Raw genomic sequence first — 13442 nt, 5'->3', positions numbered from 1 at the left:
GCCCCGCACGTGGCCGCCGCCACTTCTCACGCCACGTGTCCCCGTGGCGGCCTGGCCTGCGAAAAACCCGCCACGTGTCGCCACTTGTCACGCCACGTGTCCCCGTGGCCGCCACTTGTCACCGCGGCGCCGCCTCCGTGCGCCAATGGCAACGCGGGAGCGCAAGGACATACAGACACACACACAGACACGGATTTTAGTAGTTGTAGATTCGACGTCGTCGAAGTGGACCCTTCCAAGGGAACCAGTTAATGTTAACAACTACCGAAGCAATGACTCCTAAGCTCAAGGGAAAGCGGCTTGCTGAGCTCTTTTTCACGCGTGATGTACCCGGCAGCTCACATTGGACATGTAAGTGTTGCGCTAAACGGGTACAGAAGGGATTGGGTTACACAAACTTGTGCTCCCATGTCACCAGCGAGCACCCTGAATATCGCGACCTTGGCTCTAATACAGAATCTTCGCACAAGCCCGTGACGGTCATGGATCATTTCTGGCCGCAGAAAACGCAGCAGATTCATGCATGGCTCGAACTGATCATAATGAGTCTGATGCCGTTTTCATTCTGCGAAAACGTCTATGCCAGGAAACACATGAAGCCAGAATCTGTATCTGTGAACACTTTCAAGAAATACATGGGCGGAGTTCAGGGACGACACACTATCTGGGCATGTTTGCTACATTTCCAGCCGAAATACCCAATGGATATAGGTCCGTGTTCTTGACATTTTCACCTATGGGCGATGAGGAAAGATTGGATGCTGATGAGCATTTTACATTTGTTACATACATTCTTGGATTGTACAAGAGATCACGGGTTCACGTTGCTGCTATTATCGGCTACAACTGTTGCACTAACAAAGCCTTTGCCCGAAAGGGAGCCTGAAAGTTTATTGGCTGTGCTAGCCATAGATTCAATTTGGCGGTTCAAGACATTCTGTCAGATTACGATGATATCATTGGGTTGGTACGGAAGCTAATGATGAAGCTGGGAAATCTAATTCCAGCAGCGGAATTGCGGAAAATGACGCCGTTGAGGGCCAGGTGCAACAATGTCACACGATGGAGTTCTACATTTGAAATGCTTTCGCGCTACAGGGAGATAAAAGATTTCCTTCCGCATATGCACATGGATTCAGTAGACGAGGTGATGCCAACGACGAGGCAAAATCGGGACATAGATTAATTGTTGGAGCGGTTGCGGGATCTAAACTCTGTCACAAAGTCGTTGCAAAGGGATGATTTAACAATGACTGACGCTCGTCATCTGTTTGATACTGTATTAGATGCGTATCCGGGAACCCGATCGAGACTGGCTCAAGACGCCAGTATTGTCTACCATCATTTATTTGAACGGGCCGTGGTGAAAGTGCTTCAGAAGTTGACTATGGATCTATCGGTCGATGAGGAGAGGGCAGTAGAACACCTCAGGACTAATGTGAATGACGATGTCGACATGCCAGACATGTCTGGCACATCGCTTGCTGATCGTGCTTTTAAACAAAGAAGAATAAGCCTGAATGGCTCAAGTAGCCAATATTTAGACCTGCGCTTCCTCCTCCCGACCTCCAATATTTGTGAGAGGCTATTCTCTCAGGCCGTCTACGCCTTAACTGATCGCCGACAGAGCATACTGTAGTATAATGACCGGCGCGAGCGCGCGGAGGTCATCGGACGGCCGTATACGGTATACACGTGGGCGGTTGTGCCCACGTGTAGCGAGCGCGCGCGCATGCCGAGCTGTCGTAACCTGGCGTACGTGTACAGTAGTGCACGTGTCGTCCGAGCGGTAGTCTACGCGTGTTACGTGTGCGCGTTAGCACACGTGTCGTCCGTGCGGTAGTCTGTAAGCAACACGCGTGTACAGTAGTGCACACGTGTAGTAGCAGCGTCCGTGCGGTAGTAGCAATTATGGCGCTACCTTTTTAATTGTGTACAGTACCCGGCACGCACTAGGCGGCAGGTACTGTACTACTGTACGGGGACAGGTGTCCGAGGCGTCCCTCTGCCGGGTTAAGACCTGGCACCCGTCCCCACCAGTAAACGGGGGCAAGCTCGCCCCCGTCCCTTTTGCGCCTACGTACGTCCGTTTTCGGTTGTCTGTCGCGCGCGCTGGCTTCTAACCCGTTACCGGTCGCTCCCGTTCACGCACAACGGGGCGAGTGCCCGTAACCGGACAGTGAGCCACTCCCTTTTCGCGAGCTCGTCCGATCGGTTCAATTAGCGCGTCGCGTCTACGCCGGGTGCTCCCTTGCTAATAGCTTCCGCCTCTCACCCAACCTAGGGCGGAGAGGAGTTATCCCACATTTGGTACTCTTGTGGAGGGGATAACTCTTGAGGTTGAGCCGCACGCGTAGTCGCTGGATCGCGCGCAGAACCGTACGGACGGAAAAGGTTGAGAAATCACGGCGTCGATGGCAAAGCGTATTCGACGATGAACCGACCGGATCAAGGGGGAGACTCCGCCTCCGGGCGTCTGAGCACCCGCAGTGGCAGTGGCGCACCGCGCCCCCGGGTGGAGAACCCAGAAGCCCTGCTGCGACCGCCACCGCGACCGGGCCGCACGCGAGCGTCTGCATCGGATGTTACGCCGGCCGTGTCGGCAGGCACTGAGAATCGCGTCCAATGGATGGTCGACGCGATTCAGCCGCGCATCCAGGCCTGGGTCGAGGAGTTCCTCGCTACGGAACTCCCCCAGGTAGCGCGCGTATGCCTCGACCGAACGGTGCCCGCGCTCGTGGACGCGCACGTACGCAGCGCGATACCACCGCTTTTGGACGAACTTCTACCCGCTCAAGTCCAATGCGAAGTAGTGACCGCTCTCACCACTGTCGATGAAGAATCCCCGTCCGGCACGGCTCTAAAGGGAGCGATCAGCTCCGCCGTGGCCAATCGTCTGGCCACGACCTTCGCCGGAGCAGGAGTCGACGCACGCGAGCAGCGCGACTCAACCACTCCGGATCCTACGCTAACGCACGCTGAACCGATCGGCGCCGCACCCGGGATCGGTACAATGGCCCCTCACCCGGAGGGTAAGACCATTTGCCTCCCACCAATTTATGGTGCTACAGGAGGGCCCACAGAAAATGGCCCTCCCGTACTCGCCGATACGGCTGGCCCCCGCGGGACAGAAAACTGCCTGGGGCGCTTCGCGACAGAAAAGCGACAGCCGTATCGGTCGAGCAGAAGAAGCGCACCCGGCGCTCAAGGCTACACCTCGGAGGGTACAGAAAACCCCTCCGAGGAAGAAGACACAAGACATCGCCACAGGGCGACGCGCAAGAACAGCGATGGACGCTACGCGCGATACCGCGATGCCGGAGGGGTCGGTTACCCCTCCGATGATAACCGCGAAGGACGCTATACGCGATACCGCGATGCCGGAGGAGGTGGATACCCCTCCGATGACGAGGACACCGAGTCGGACGGATCGCGCAGAAGCGACGGCAGAGGCCGCAATGCGCGCGACCGACGTCGGTTCCGGCGAGAAGACTCCGATCCGGAGGGCTACAGTAGCCCCGGCGGAGAAGGAGACCGCCATCGCAGGGGCAGAGACCGCCGGTCTGCCCCGAGGCGGGATCCGAAACAGTTGCCGGTGATCAGGCCGCTGAACGACCTGTTCACCAAGGCCGTCGACTACCGCACGTATAGGCTGGAAAATCGCAGCGCGCGCTACGACGCGAGTATCGCGCGGCGAGTTAACCGATATCGGAAGAAGTTGGACGTCCAGCTGAAAACCCACACATTCGGTGGTCAAGATCCAATCGCGGTGCTAGGGTTTCTCGCGCGCTTCAAGATGGCCTGCGACCACAATGGGGTCAGCGAAGGCGCGGCCGTATGGTGCTTCCAGTTCTATTTGACTGGGCAGGCTCATGCCTTGCTCCAGTCCAGGCTACACGGGAACACCATGGCGGTCGATGCGGAGCGGCGCCATATGCTCGAAACCTACGCGGAAGTTGTTAACTTTTTATTACGCACGTACGCGACTGACGAAGTTATTTTCGAAGCGGTCGGTGATGTCACTTCCTTCCGTCAGAGCTCTAATATGACGGAGGAGGTGTACAGTAACCAGTTGTGGGACAAGGCGTTGCGCTGCGGAACCGTATTTTCGGACAGGCGCCTGAAGTCCCTTTTCGTTGAGGGACTTCTGCCAGCGACGTGCGCGCAGGTGCGGAATTATCTCGCGACGCATCCGGGCGTGGACTACCAAGCGGTGGCACGCTACGCGCAAGCGATAGGCGAAACGCACCGCTCGGCTCGAAGACAGGCGACCTCGCTCGCGTCGCCTCAAGCACCGTCCGATTCGGTGAGAAGATTACTGCGCAACGCGCGGACAAGGCCCGTGCTGTCGGTCGAGTCCCTGTCTGAACTCCCGACAGCGCGCGGAACCGAAATGGAGGAGATACTAGCGGTGACGGACCAGTCGACGACGCCGAGCTCGCTTAGCTCGCCGCCGACTAGCTACCATCCGTCACCTGCCTCGTCCCCGGCGGGCGCACCGATGGCGCCCGCCCAACAAGGTGACGCGCGCGCATATCCGTACGGAAGGCCAGTACAGAACCAGCGGGTCCGGTTCTTCAACCAAGGATTACCTCGACCCCCGCCGTGTCGGTTCTGTCTGGACCTGACCCACCGACAGGAGCAATGTCCTATGGTGGCGGATAGCGCGCTGCGTTCGAAGCTTTTGCAGGCCCGCGAGGCCAATTATCAAAAGCTTCGGATCCGTCAAGGTCTCCGCCCAGGTTCGCCGTTCGAGCGTCAACCGCCGACTGCGTGGCGAAATTCGCGTGCGCAGGCTCCCACGGGCATCAACGTGGTCGAGCCGCGCGAGACCGTCCAATCGGAAGAACCCGCGTTACCGCTGACGGACGAGGGGCCCGAGGACCTTGGGTTGACGGGGGAAGCCGGGGAGGACGCGTAGAGGCGTCGACGATCCTCCCCGTGCCAAGCCTCAATAAACAAGGCACCCCGTCGACCGCTTCGGTACGCGCGCAGTCGCAGAGCCGAACGGACGAAGCGGCAATTTGCTTCTTCAAGAAGCAAAATTACAAGGTCACCGCAACGGTCGGACAACTACGCGCGATGATGCGCGCCATCACGCCGGTTCTAGATTCGGGCGCCGGCCCGAATCTAATCCACCTACGCTGTGTGGCAGAACCGTGGCGCGCTGCCATCCAGTCCGCGCGGAGCCCGCCGCTCATCGACGCTTCGAATAGGTCGATGAAGGCCCTCGGAGAGCTCAAGCTGTACGTCCGGATTGGTGAGTTCGTCGCGCGTGTACCGTTCTTGATCGTCACCAACCTTGCGGTGGACTGTATCCTCGGAACCACGTTCCTAGATCGCCACGTGAAGGCGATCCTGCCACCGCAGAGGAAGGTGCTGTTCCATCATGCGCCGTCCGTAGCGCTGACGGGAGTCACACCCTCGAGGCACGACCGCAAGATGGCCTCGAGGGGACCGTCGCAGCAGCTCCCGCAGGAGGAAAATTCGGCCGACCGGAAGCGCGCGCAGTTCCCAACGAACGTACCGTCACGGAAAATTCGCGTGGTCAAGGGGGTGACGATACCCCAGATGACCCAAGCGATGGTACGCGTCGCAACACCGGTTGGGGGGCTTTGCTTCCTGCAAAACCACCCCAAAACGGCGCATAAGAATTTATGCCTGATGGCCCAGGGGGTCATGGACCTCCTCCCGGGCGAGCCGTTTACGGTGCTCGTTAGCAACTTCGGAAGACGCGCAGCCCACGTCCCCAAACATACCGTTGTTGGTCTCGCGTTGCCATCCCCCACACACATCCTGACACTTGGCGTGCCGGTCCCCGGAGAGGCCGACGCTAAGGAAGGGAGAGGGAACAAAATAATTCCTCGACCGCTACGGAGGGACAGGCACGACGCGAAAAACCAGTTACGGACGATGGCAGAATTAAATCCACCACCGCTACGGGAGGAGGCGCGCGACGCGAAGAACCGGAAACGGACGACGCCCAAGGTGGCAATCCCGCTAACGCGGATGAGCAGACCGATACGGACGCGGAGAAGACCCGCTCGTGGGAAGAAGACATCCATATTGGTGCAGAAGACAGTACCGTCCGGTCGGAAATTATGGACATGCTGTCCGAGTTCAAGGACATGTGGTCCGGCCACTTGGGTAAGATCGATGCTACGAAGCACCGCATCGAGCTGAAGCCCGGTGCGAAGCCAAACTACCAAGCACCCTACCGAGCCGGACCCATCGCGCGCGAGAAGGAGAAGAAGGAAATCGACCGCATGCTGCGCGCGGGAGTCATCGAACCGACATCGGCCGAGTGGGCGAGCCCCGTGGTCTTCGTCCCTAAAAAGGACGGGACCATGCGGTTCGGCGTGGACTATCGCAAGCTAAACGCCGTTACGGTTCGCGACTCCTACCTACTACCGCGCATGGACGAATGTATCGACTCGCTCGGCGAAGCCACTGTCTTTACCACGCTAGACTGTAATAGCGGGTATTGGCAGGTGGAGATCGCCGAGGAGGACCGCGATAAAACTACGTTCGCGTCGCATTCGAGCCTCTACCGCTTTCTACGCATGCCGTTCGGTCTCAAAAACGCGCCTGCGACATTTCAACGAGCGGTCGACATCATCCTGTCCGGCGTGAAATGGGAGACCGCGCTGGTCTACCTCGATGACGTCATTGTCTACTCGCGAACCGTTACGGAACATATGGCACACGTGCGCGAGGTACTACAGCTTCTACATACCGCGGGCGTGTCGCTAAAATTGGCGAAGTGCGCGTTTTTCGACACCTCCGTAACCTATCTCGGGCACGTCATTCGTCCGCGACGGTTGGAGGTGGAGCGACGCAACGTCATCGCGATCGAGCGCGCGCGCGCGCCTACGAACCAAACGGAACTGTAATCCTTTCTCGGGATGTCCAACGTTTACCGACGGTTTGTGCAAGGATTCGCGAAGGTCTCCGCGCCGCTGAACAAGAAGACCGGCAAGAATCAGCCGTACGAGTTCGAGATCTTAACCGATGCGGAATACGCGGCGTTTGAGGAATTGAAGCGGCGCCTCGTGTCGCCGCCAATCCTCGCGCTGCCCCGCTACGGACGGAAATATACGCTGGACACCGACGCGTGCGGACACCAAGTGGGTTGCGCCCTTCTACAGGAGCAACCCGATGGAGGTACCCGACCGATCGGATATTGGAGCCGCGCGTTGACCGACGCGGAGCGCAATTATACGACTACCGAAAAGGAATGCTTGGCCGTAGTGTAGAGCATCCTCACCCTACGGCCGTACCTATACAGAAGCGCGTTCAACCTCCGCACGGATCACGAGGCCCTACGCTGGGTCCTCAATTTAGCGGACAGTTCCGGTCGGCTCGCTCGCTGGCGCCTGCGCTTGGCGGAGTACGACTACGAGGTACAGTACCGCCCAGGCGTCAAGCACCAACTCGCGGACGGCGTATCGAGCTTACGTACCGATGGAGGAGACACCGAACCGGTCGATGATGAGTTCCCGTGCTTCGCGGTCCAGTACGATGAGGGCAGCGAGGCCCTCCTGGACAATGTGCACTGGGACCCGCCGCAAGACCGTCCGGACGGTTGTCACGCGCTCGCGATAACTCCCGAGGAACGCGACGCTGCGTCCATCTCGGTTGAGGAATTTATACGCGAACAAACTGAGGACGCATTCTGTCGCTTCGCCGAGGAAACCGTCGGGACGCCGAACTCGAAGTTCGACATCGACCGTTACAGATTTCTCGTGAGGACGTCCCCGCTGGACGGGACCCTGCAGCGCGTGGTACCGACTCGGTTGCGCCCCCGGGTACTGTACCTGGCACACCATCCGAGGTTGGCAGGTCACCCGGGAGCGACGCGTATGTACTACACCCTTCGCAGGGAGTACTACTGGCCACACATGGCCAGCGACGCGTTTTCGACCGTACGGAATTGCACCTCGTGTGATGCGACCCACGGGACGCTTGTCGAAAGGATCTCAAGCTGTTCCCCGCGGCGGGCCCCTTGGAGTTTGTCGCGATGGACCTTCTGGGGCCCCTGCCCAAGACCGCGCACGGAAACCAACACGTGTTGGTAATTACCGACCGGTTCTCCAAGCTAACGCGCAGTATCCCGCTCCGGACCACAACCGCTTCGGTCGTCGCAAACGCGTTTTTAGACAACTGGGTCTACGTTTACGGAGCGCCGCGCTACGTACTAACCGACAATGGCCCCCAGTTCGCTGCGAAATTCTTCGACGCGGTATGCGCCCTCCTGAGGGTGCGGCATTATCTCACGACAGCCTACCACCCCCAGTCGAATGGGCAGACCGAACGGTTCAATCGCACGCTGGTGCAACGCCTCCGGCACTACGTGGAGGAGCACCAGCGCGATTGGGACGACTACGTGCAGCCGCTGACCTTCGCCTACAATACGCAGTTCCACCGGTCGACGGAGACGACTCCGTTCGACCTGGTGTTAACGCGGCCACCGTCCGGTTTAATCCTCCCCGGTACTGTGCCGCAGGACGCGGGGACCCATCGAGAGGACCCGCGGACCCCGGTGCAGTACAAGCGCGCCACGCTGCGCAAGCTTTGCGACGCTCTCGACCGCGCTCGGACGAAATTATCCGCATCGCAAAAGCGGTACAAGGACGATTTTGACAAGAAGGTCCGCTTCCGTCCGGTCGTCGCGGCGGGCGATTTTGTCTACGTTGATCGCCCGCCCCGCCCGTTGACAAGCGTCGAGCGACGCACGCGTGCGCAAGGTAGGACCGGAACGGACGAGCTCTCTGTCAAACTTCTACCAAAGACAGAGGGGCCGTTCCGCGTGCGCTCCGCTACGGACATCACGGTTCTCATCGAGCAGGACGGTGTGGAGAACCGCGTGAGCATCGACCGCGTCACGAAAATGCCGCGCGGGCCGGGGGACACTGTCACCTCGGCCATTCCATCCGCATCGGACGCACAAGCCACAACGCCCCGCGCGGAATACGTCGTTGACCGCATCGTCGGACACCGTATGACCCGCGGCGGCATCGAGTACAAGGTCCGCTGGTACGGGTACGCCGCTTCCGACGATACCTACGAGCCCTCCGAGGGGCTCCCGCAACCTTTCATCGACCGATATTGGCGTACGCGCCAAGGACGGACAAGCGCGCTCGCGTAGCGCTCCTTCTGGCCTCGCAGGGCCGAACCTTCAGGACGACCTCGCTTGCGCGCGTCGTGCACTGCCGCCCGCGCGCGCCAAAAAGAAAAGGCAAGGAACAGCGCTAATCGGCTCTGTTTACGGTGGGCGAAGCCTCTAATGGGCTACGCGAAAGGGGGCGACCAACGGGTCGGCGCTCAAGAACGACGCGTGCGCTTAGCTGGCGGAGCCGCCGCGGCATCTTCGGGCGCGGGGCGCGAGGCCCCGACCGTAGCGGCAGGCATCGGCGGCGCCGCGAGACGTTGGCTGACGACCGCGAGGATGTCCTGCACGCCGCGGAGCTTCTCGTGATGCTCGACGCGCTCACGCTCCGCCGCGGTGGAGGCCTCCCGGAGCGCCGCGACTGTCGTCTCCAACTGCTTGGCTTGGTGCATCCACTTGCGCGCCTGCAGCAGCGCCTGCTCAACCGATGAAGGAACTGTTGCCCCCTCGAAGGAGCAAGCGTACTGCAGGGCAGTGAACGCGGCCTCCTCACGGAGGCGCTCCGGGGAAGACCGGCCGGACGGTTGCGGAGCGGGAGGAGGCGGCATCGGAACGGGACGATGATCGCCTTCGGTACCGGTCACCACGCTGATGTGTGGGGGGCTTGAGGTGGGGGCCGAAGTTCCCACGACACCGGGGGGTTCTCTTAATCCCTTCGGTGAGTCGCTCTGGATCGAGGCCACGCGAGCGGATCCGCCGCGGGCCGGTACCGCGGTCTCGACGACGCTCCTCACCGCACCGGTTCCCGCATCGCGCGGCGGCGCGACATCGACATCGGCGAGCAAGCCGCCCGTGTCACCCGCGTCGACCGTGTCGACTGCGCCGTCCACGTCGACCGCGACGGTCGCGTCCGCTGGACCGGGGGCCGCGCTGCCACCATCGGCACCGGTCTCGGCCTCGGCTCCGGAGGGCATCGGTAGGGTACACCGCTGGTTCCAGCTGAACCACACGAAGTCCGGCCGGCCGCTCCAATCCATACCCTCGGTGAAGGCCAACAGCTGGGTCGCGTATGTCGCGTCAAACGCCGTACCCTCGAGGATCTCCGCGATACCGACCGAGCGGATTAAATCGATGAGCCCCGCCGAGAGGCGGAAGAGCAGGCCGCGCTCACCGAACGGTTCCTCGCGCCGCGCGATCAGCCGCGGGTCGGGACACTTCGTCAGGAACGGCAGTCCCTCGCGAGCGGCGTGCAAGAAGCACAGGAAGGCCAAGACCGCCCATTCGGAAAGCATGATCGCGTGCACCAAGATGCGCGTTCGCTCCGTTTCCGCGGATTCCGATCGGCCGAGCGGCAACCAATGCTCTGCCACGTACGCCATGACGCTCGGCGTTGGTACGCACAGGTACTCCGGCGCCTCGAACGTCGACCAGTTCGGCGGGAGCTCGGGGTACAGGCCGCGCCGCGCGGCGCTGGGCACCGAGAAAAACTCGGTGCTGTGCCACATGTGGAAGAAATCGTCCACCCGGCGCCAGCGCAGCCGACTCTCGCGCGCTGCGTCCTCACCCCACCGCGCTCGGTTCGCAACGCTGTACCAGCTGTCGAAAGGCCGCGGAAAGGCCACCAAGCGGACGTCGGGAGCGAGACCCTCGTAGCGGCGATACCGACCGAAGAGGTTCAGCAGCGAGATGTGGTACTTTTCCTCGCCCTCGTAGCGGACGTAGAGCAAGTCACTGCCCGCCGCGGCCGGCGTCCGACACGGAGCGTGACGCCACCGCGCCTTCCACGCGCCGGCGCGGTTCTCTTGCGCCACGGCACCACGTCCGGACGGAGTCTTGATCGCGCGCACCATCGGAATGGCCGCGAACCTCGCCGCGTCCAGCAAGTTCCGCTGAATGTACTCCTCGACCGTAAGCGGAGGCTTGCGGCCCGCAGCGCGTCGGCGAGCGCGCCGGCGGCGGTGGTCCATCGAGGACCCGGGCCACAGCGACCATACGGAACCGACGCCGCTGCGCAGCCAGCCCCGGGTACTCGGGGCGGTGAATACCCGCCCCAGCGACGTTGTCGCTCCCCGTCCGGCCGGCGCAAGCGCTACGCTACTCGACGGCGCCGGCGCCGCATACGGCGCCTCGGAAGCAGCCCTTGTGAGCGCCGTACCCGCAGCGGGCAGCGGCGACATGGGAGGCGGCGGCAGCTCCACGGGGAGCCCCCGGTCCGCCTCGACCATTCTTGGAGCCACGCCCGCGAGGGGCAGCGGCGAGGACTGTGTTGCTTGGGCGCCCCGCGGTGGCGGAGCGACCGGTACGGGCGAATCAATTGGCGCTTGCGCGGGCCCCGCCACTCCAGGGGGCGGTTGCAGGCCGTCGCGAAGGCGTCGCCGCGGTTGGAAGGTGGGACCGAACGGCGTCGCTGCCGGAGCCCGAGGCGGGCTCAACGGCTGCCTGTACGCGCGCACAGCAGAAGTGTCGCGGTGATCGTCCATGGGTTGGTTGCAGAGCCGCTGTAGGGGGATGTCGTCGTCGCTGTCGGAGGAGGTTTCTGAGTTCGCAGGGGAGTGTTGGGGAAGAATTGGGGGGTCAGTGTGGATCGCGTGGGGAGAATCGGAAGACGCGCTCTCCGAATCGGATGAACTCGCGGCGTTATATACCGCCAGCTCGCTCACGAGCCAAGGGGCATGATCGTCCACACGGAGGGGCTTCTGTTCCCGCATCGTGCGCGATAGAAGGAAACGTCCGGAACGGACCCGCGCGCTCGAGTAGAGGGTCGCTACGGGGACGTAGCGAAAGCTAAGGGGGGAGGTCTGTAGTATAATGACCAGCGCGAGCGCGCGGAGGTCATCGGACGGCCGTATACGGTATACACGTGGGCGGTTGTGCCCACGTGTAGCGAGCGCGCGCGCATGCCGAGCGGTTGTAACCTGGCGTACGTGTACAGTAGTGCACGTGTCGTCCGAGCGGTAGTCTACGCGTGTTACGTGTGCGCGTTAGCACACGTGTCGTCCGTGCGGTAGTCTGTAAGCAACACGCGTGTACAGTAGTGCACACGTGTAGTAGCAGCGTCCGTGCGGTAGTAGCAATTATGGCGCTACCTTTTTAATTGTGCACAGTACCCGGCACGCACTAGGCGGCAGGTACTGTACTACTGTCCGGGGACAGGTGTCCGAGGCGTCCCTCTGCCGGGTTAAGACCTGGCACCCGTCCCCACCAGTAAACGGGGGCAAGCTCGCCCCCGTCCCTTTTGCGCCTACGTACGTCCGTTTTCGGTTGTCTGTCGCGCGCGCTGGCTTCTAACCCGTTACCGGTCGCTCCCGTTCACGCACAACGGGGCGACTGCGCGTAACCGGACAGTGAGCCACTCCCTTTTCGCGAGCTCGTCCGATCGGTTCAATTAGCGCGTCGCGTCTACGCCGGGTGCTCCCTCGCTAATAGCTTCCGCCTCTCACCCAACCTAGGGCGGAGAGGAGCTATCCCACACATACTGCCAACCAATTTCGAGTCACAGATGTTTCTGAATGTCAATTCAGACCTTTGGGGCATTGCAGAAGTGAATAAAGTAATACAATGAATTATTCTGAATAATTTAAATAACTTATTCTTTTTTTGCTTCGAAAAAAATAACCTATTCTTTTTTTGCAACGAAAAAAATAACTTATTCTCAGTCTCGTTTCGAAAAAATATATTTAAATATATTTTTGATACCCTTTGATCCCTCATATGAAAGAGATTCGGAATGTTTCTTCAGGAAATTGTTATTCTTTGGATGATGACAATCGCTGTCTGAAGCTCGATTTGCTTGAAGGAACCAGAGACGGGAAGCAGAGGCTCAGTTGAATGATTGTGAGTGCACCATTGAGAGGTACAGTGGGAACCACGATATAAGGGCACCCCGTGCCAACCCTTCATGCTGCTCTTAATCCGAGGTTGCTACTATTCACGAATCTCGCACAGGATGCTCATTTTACTCCTTAGAACGCTGTAACGCCTCACCAATAAGTAGTTGCCTGGACCTGTGCACAGAAGCCCTCCCTCGTAAGCGCGCGAACACGCTTCTCACTCTCTGCAACAACATCCCTACCTCTGTTATATTGCAATCATGAGCAATTGTTTCTAGCGGTAGCAATAATGCATTCAGATCAACTAATGTCGGTATAGTGGCGGTCGGTATAGTGGCGCGTTCTTCCCCAATATATGTTGTTTCCTCACTAACCTCCTCCACAGCCGCGGAGAAATGGAACAGGCGGACTGTGAGCGGGGCTTCTAAGATGCGTTTGAAATACCCCGAGAAAAGCCTGTGTGATTGGAAGTACAGTGTCTGATAGGTCTTGAAGTTATGATA

This window comes from Chondrus crispus, genomic scaffold, assembly GCF_000350225.1.
Source record: "Chondrus crispus Stackhouse genomic scaffold, scaffold_78, whole genome shotgun sequence".
NCBI classification, from domain to species: Eukaryota; Rhodophyta; class Florideophyceae; order Gigartinales; family Gigartinaceae; genus Chondrus; species Chondrus crispus.
This window is presented reverse-complemented; position numbering follows the sequence as displayed.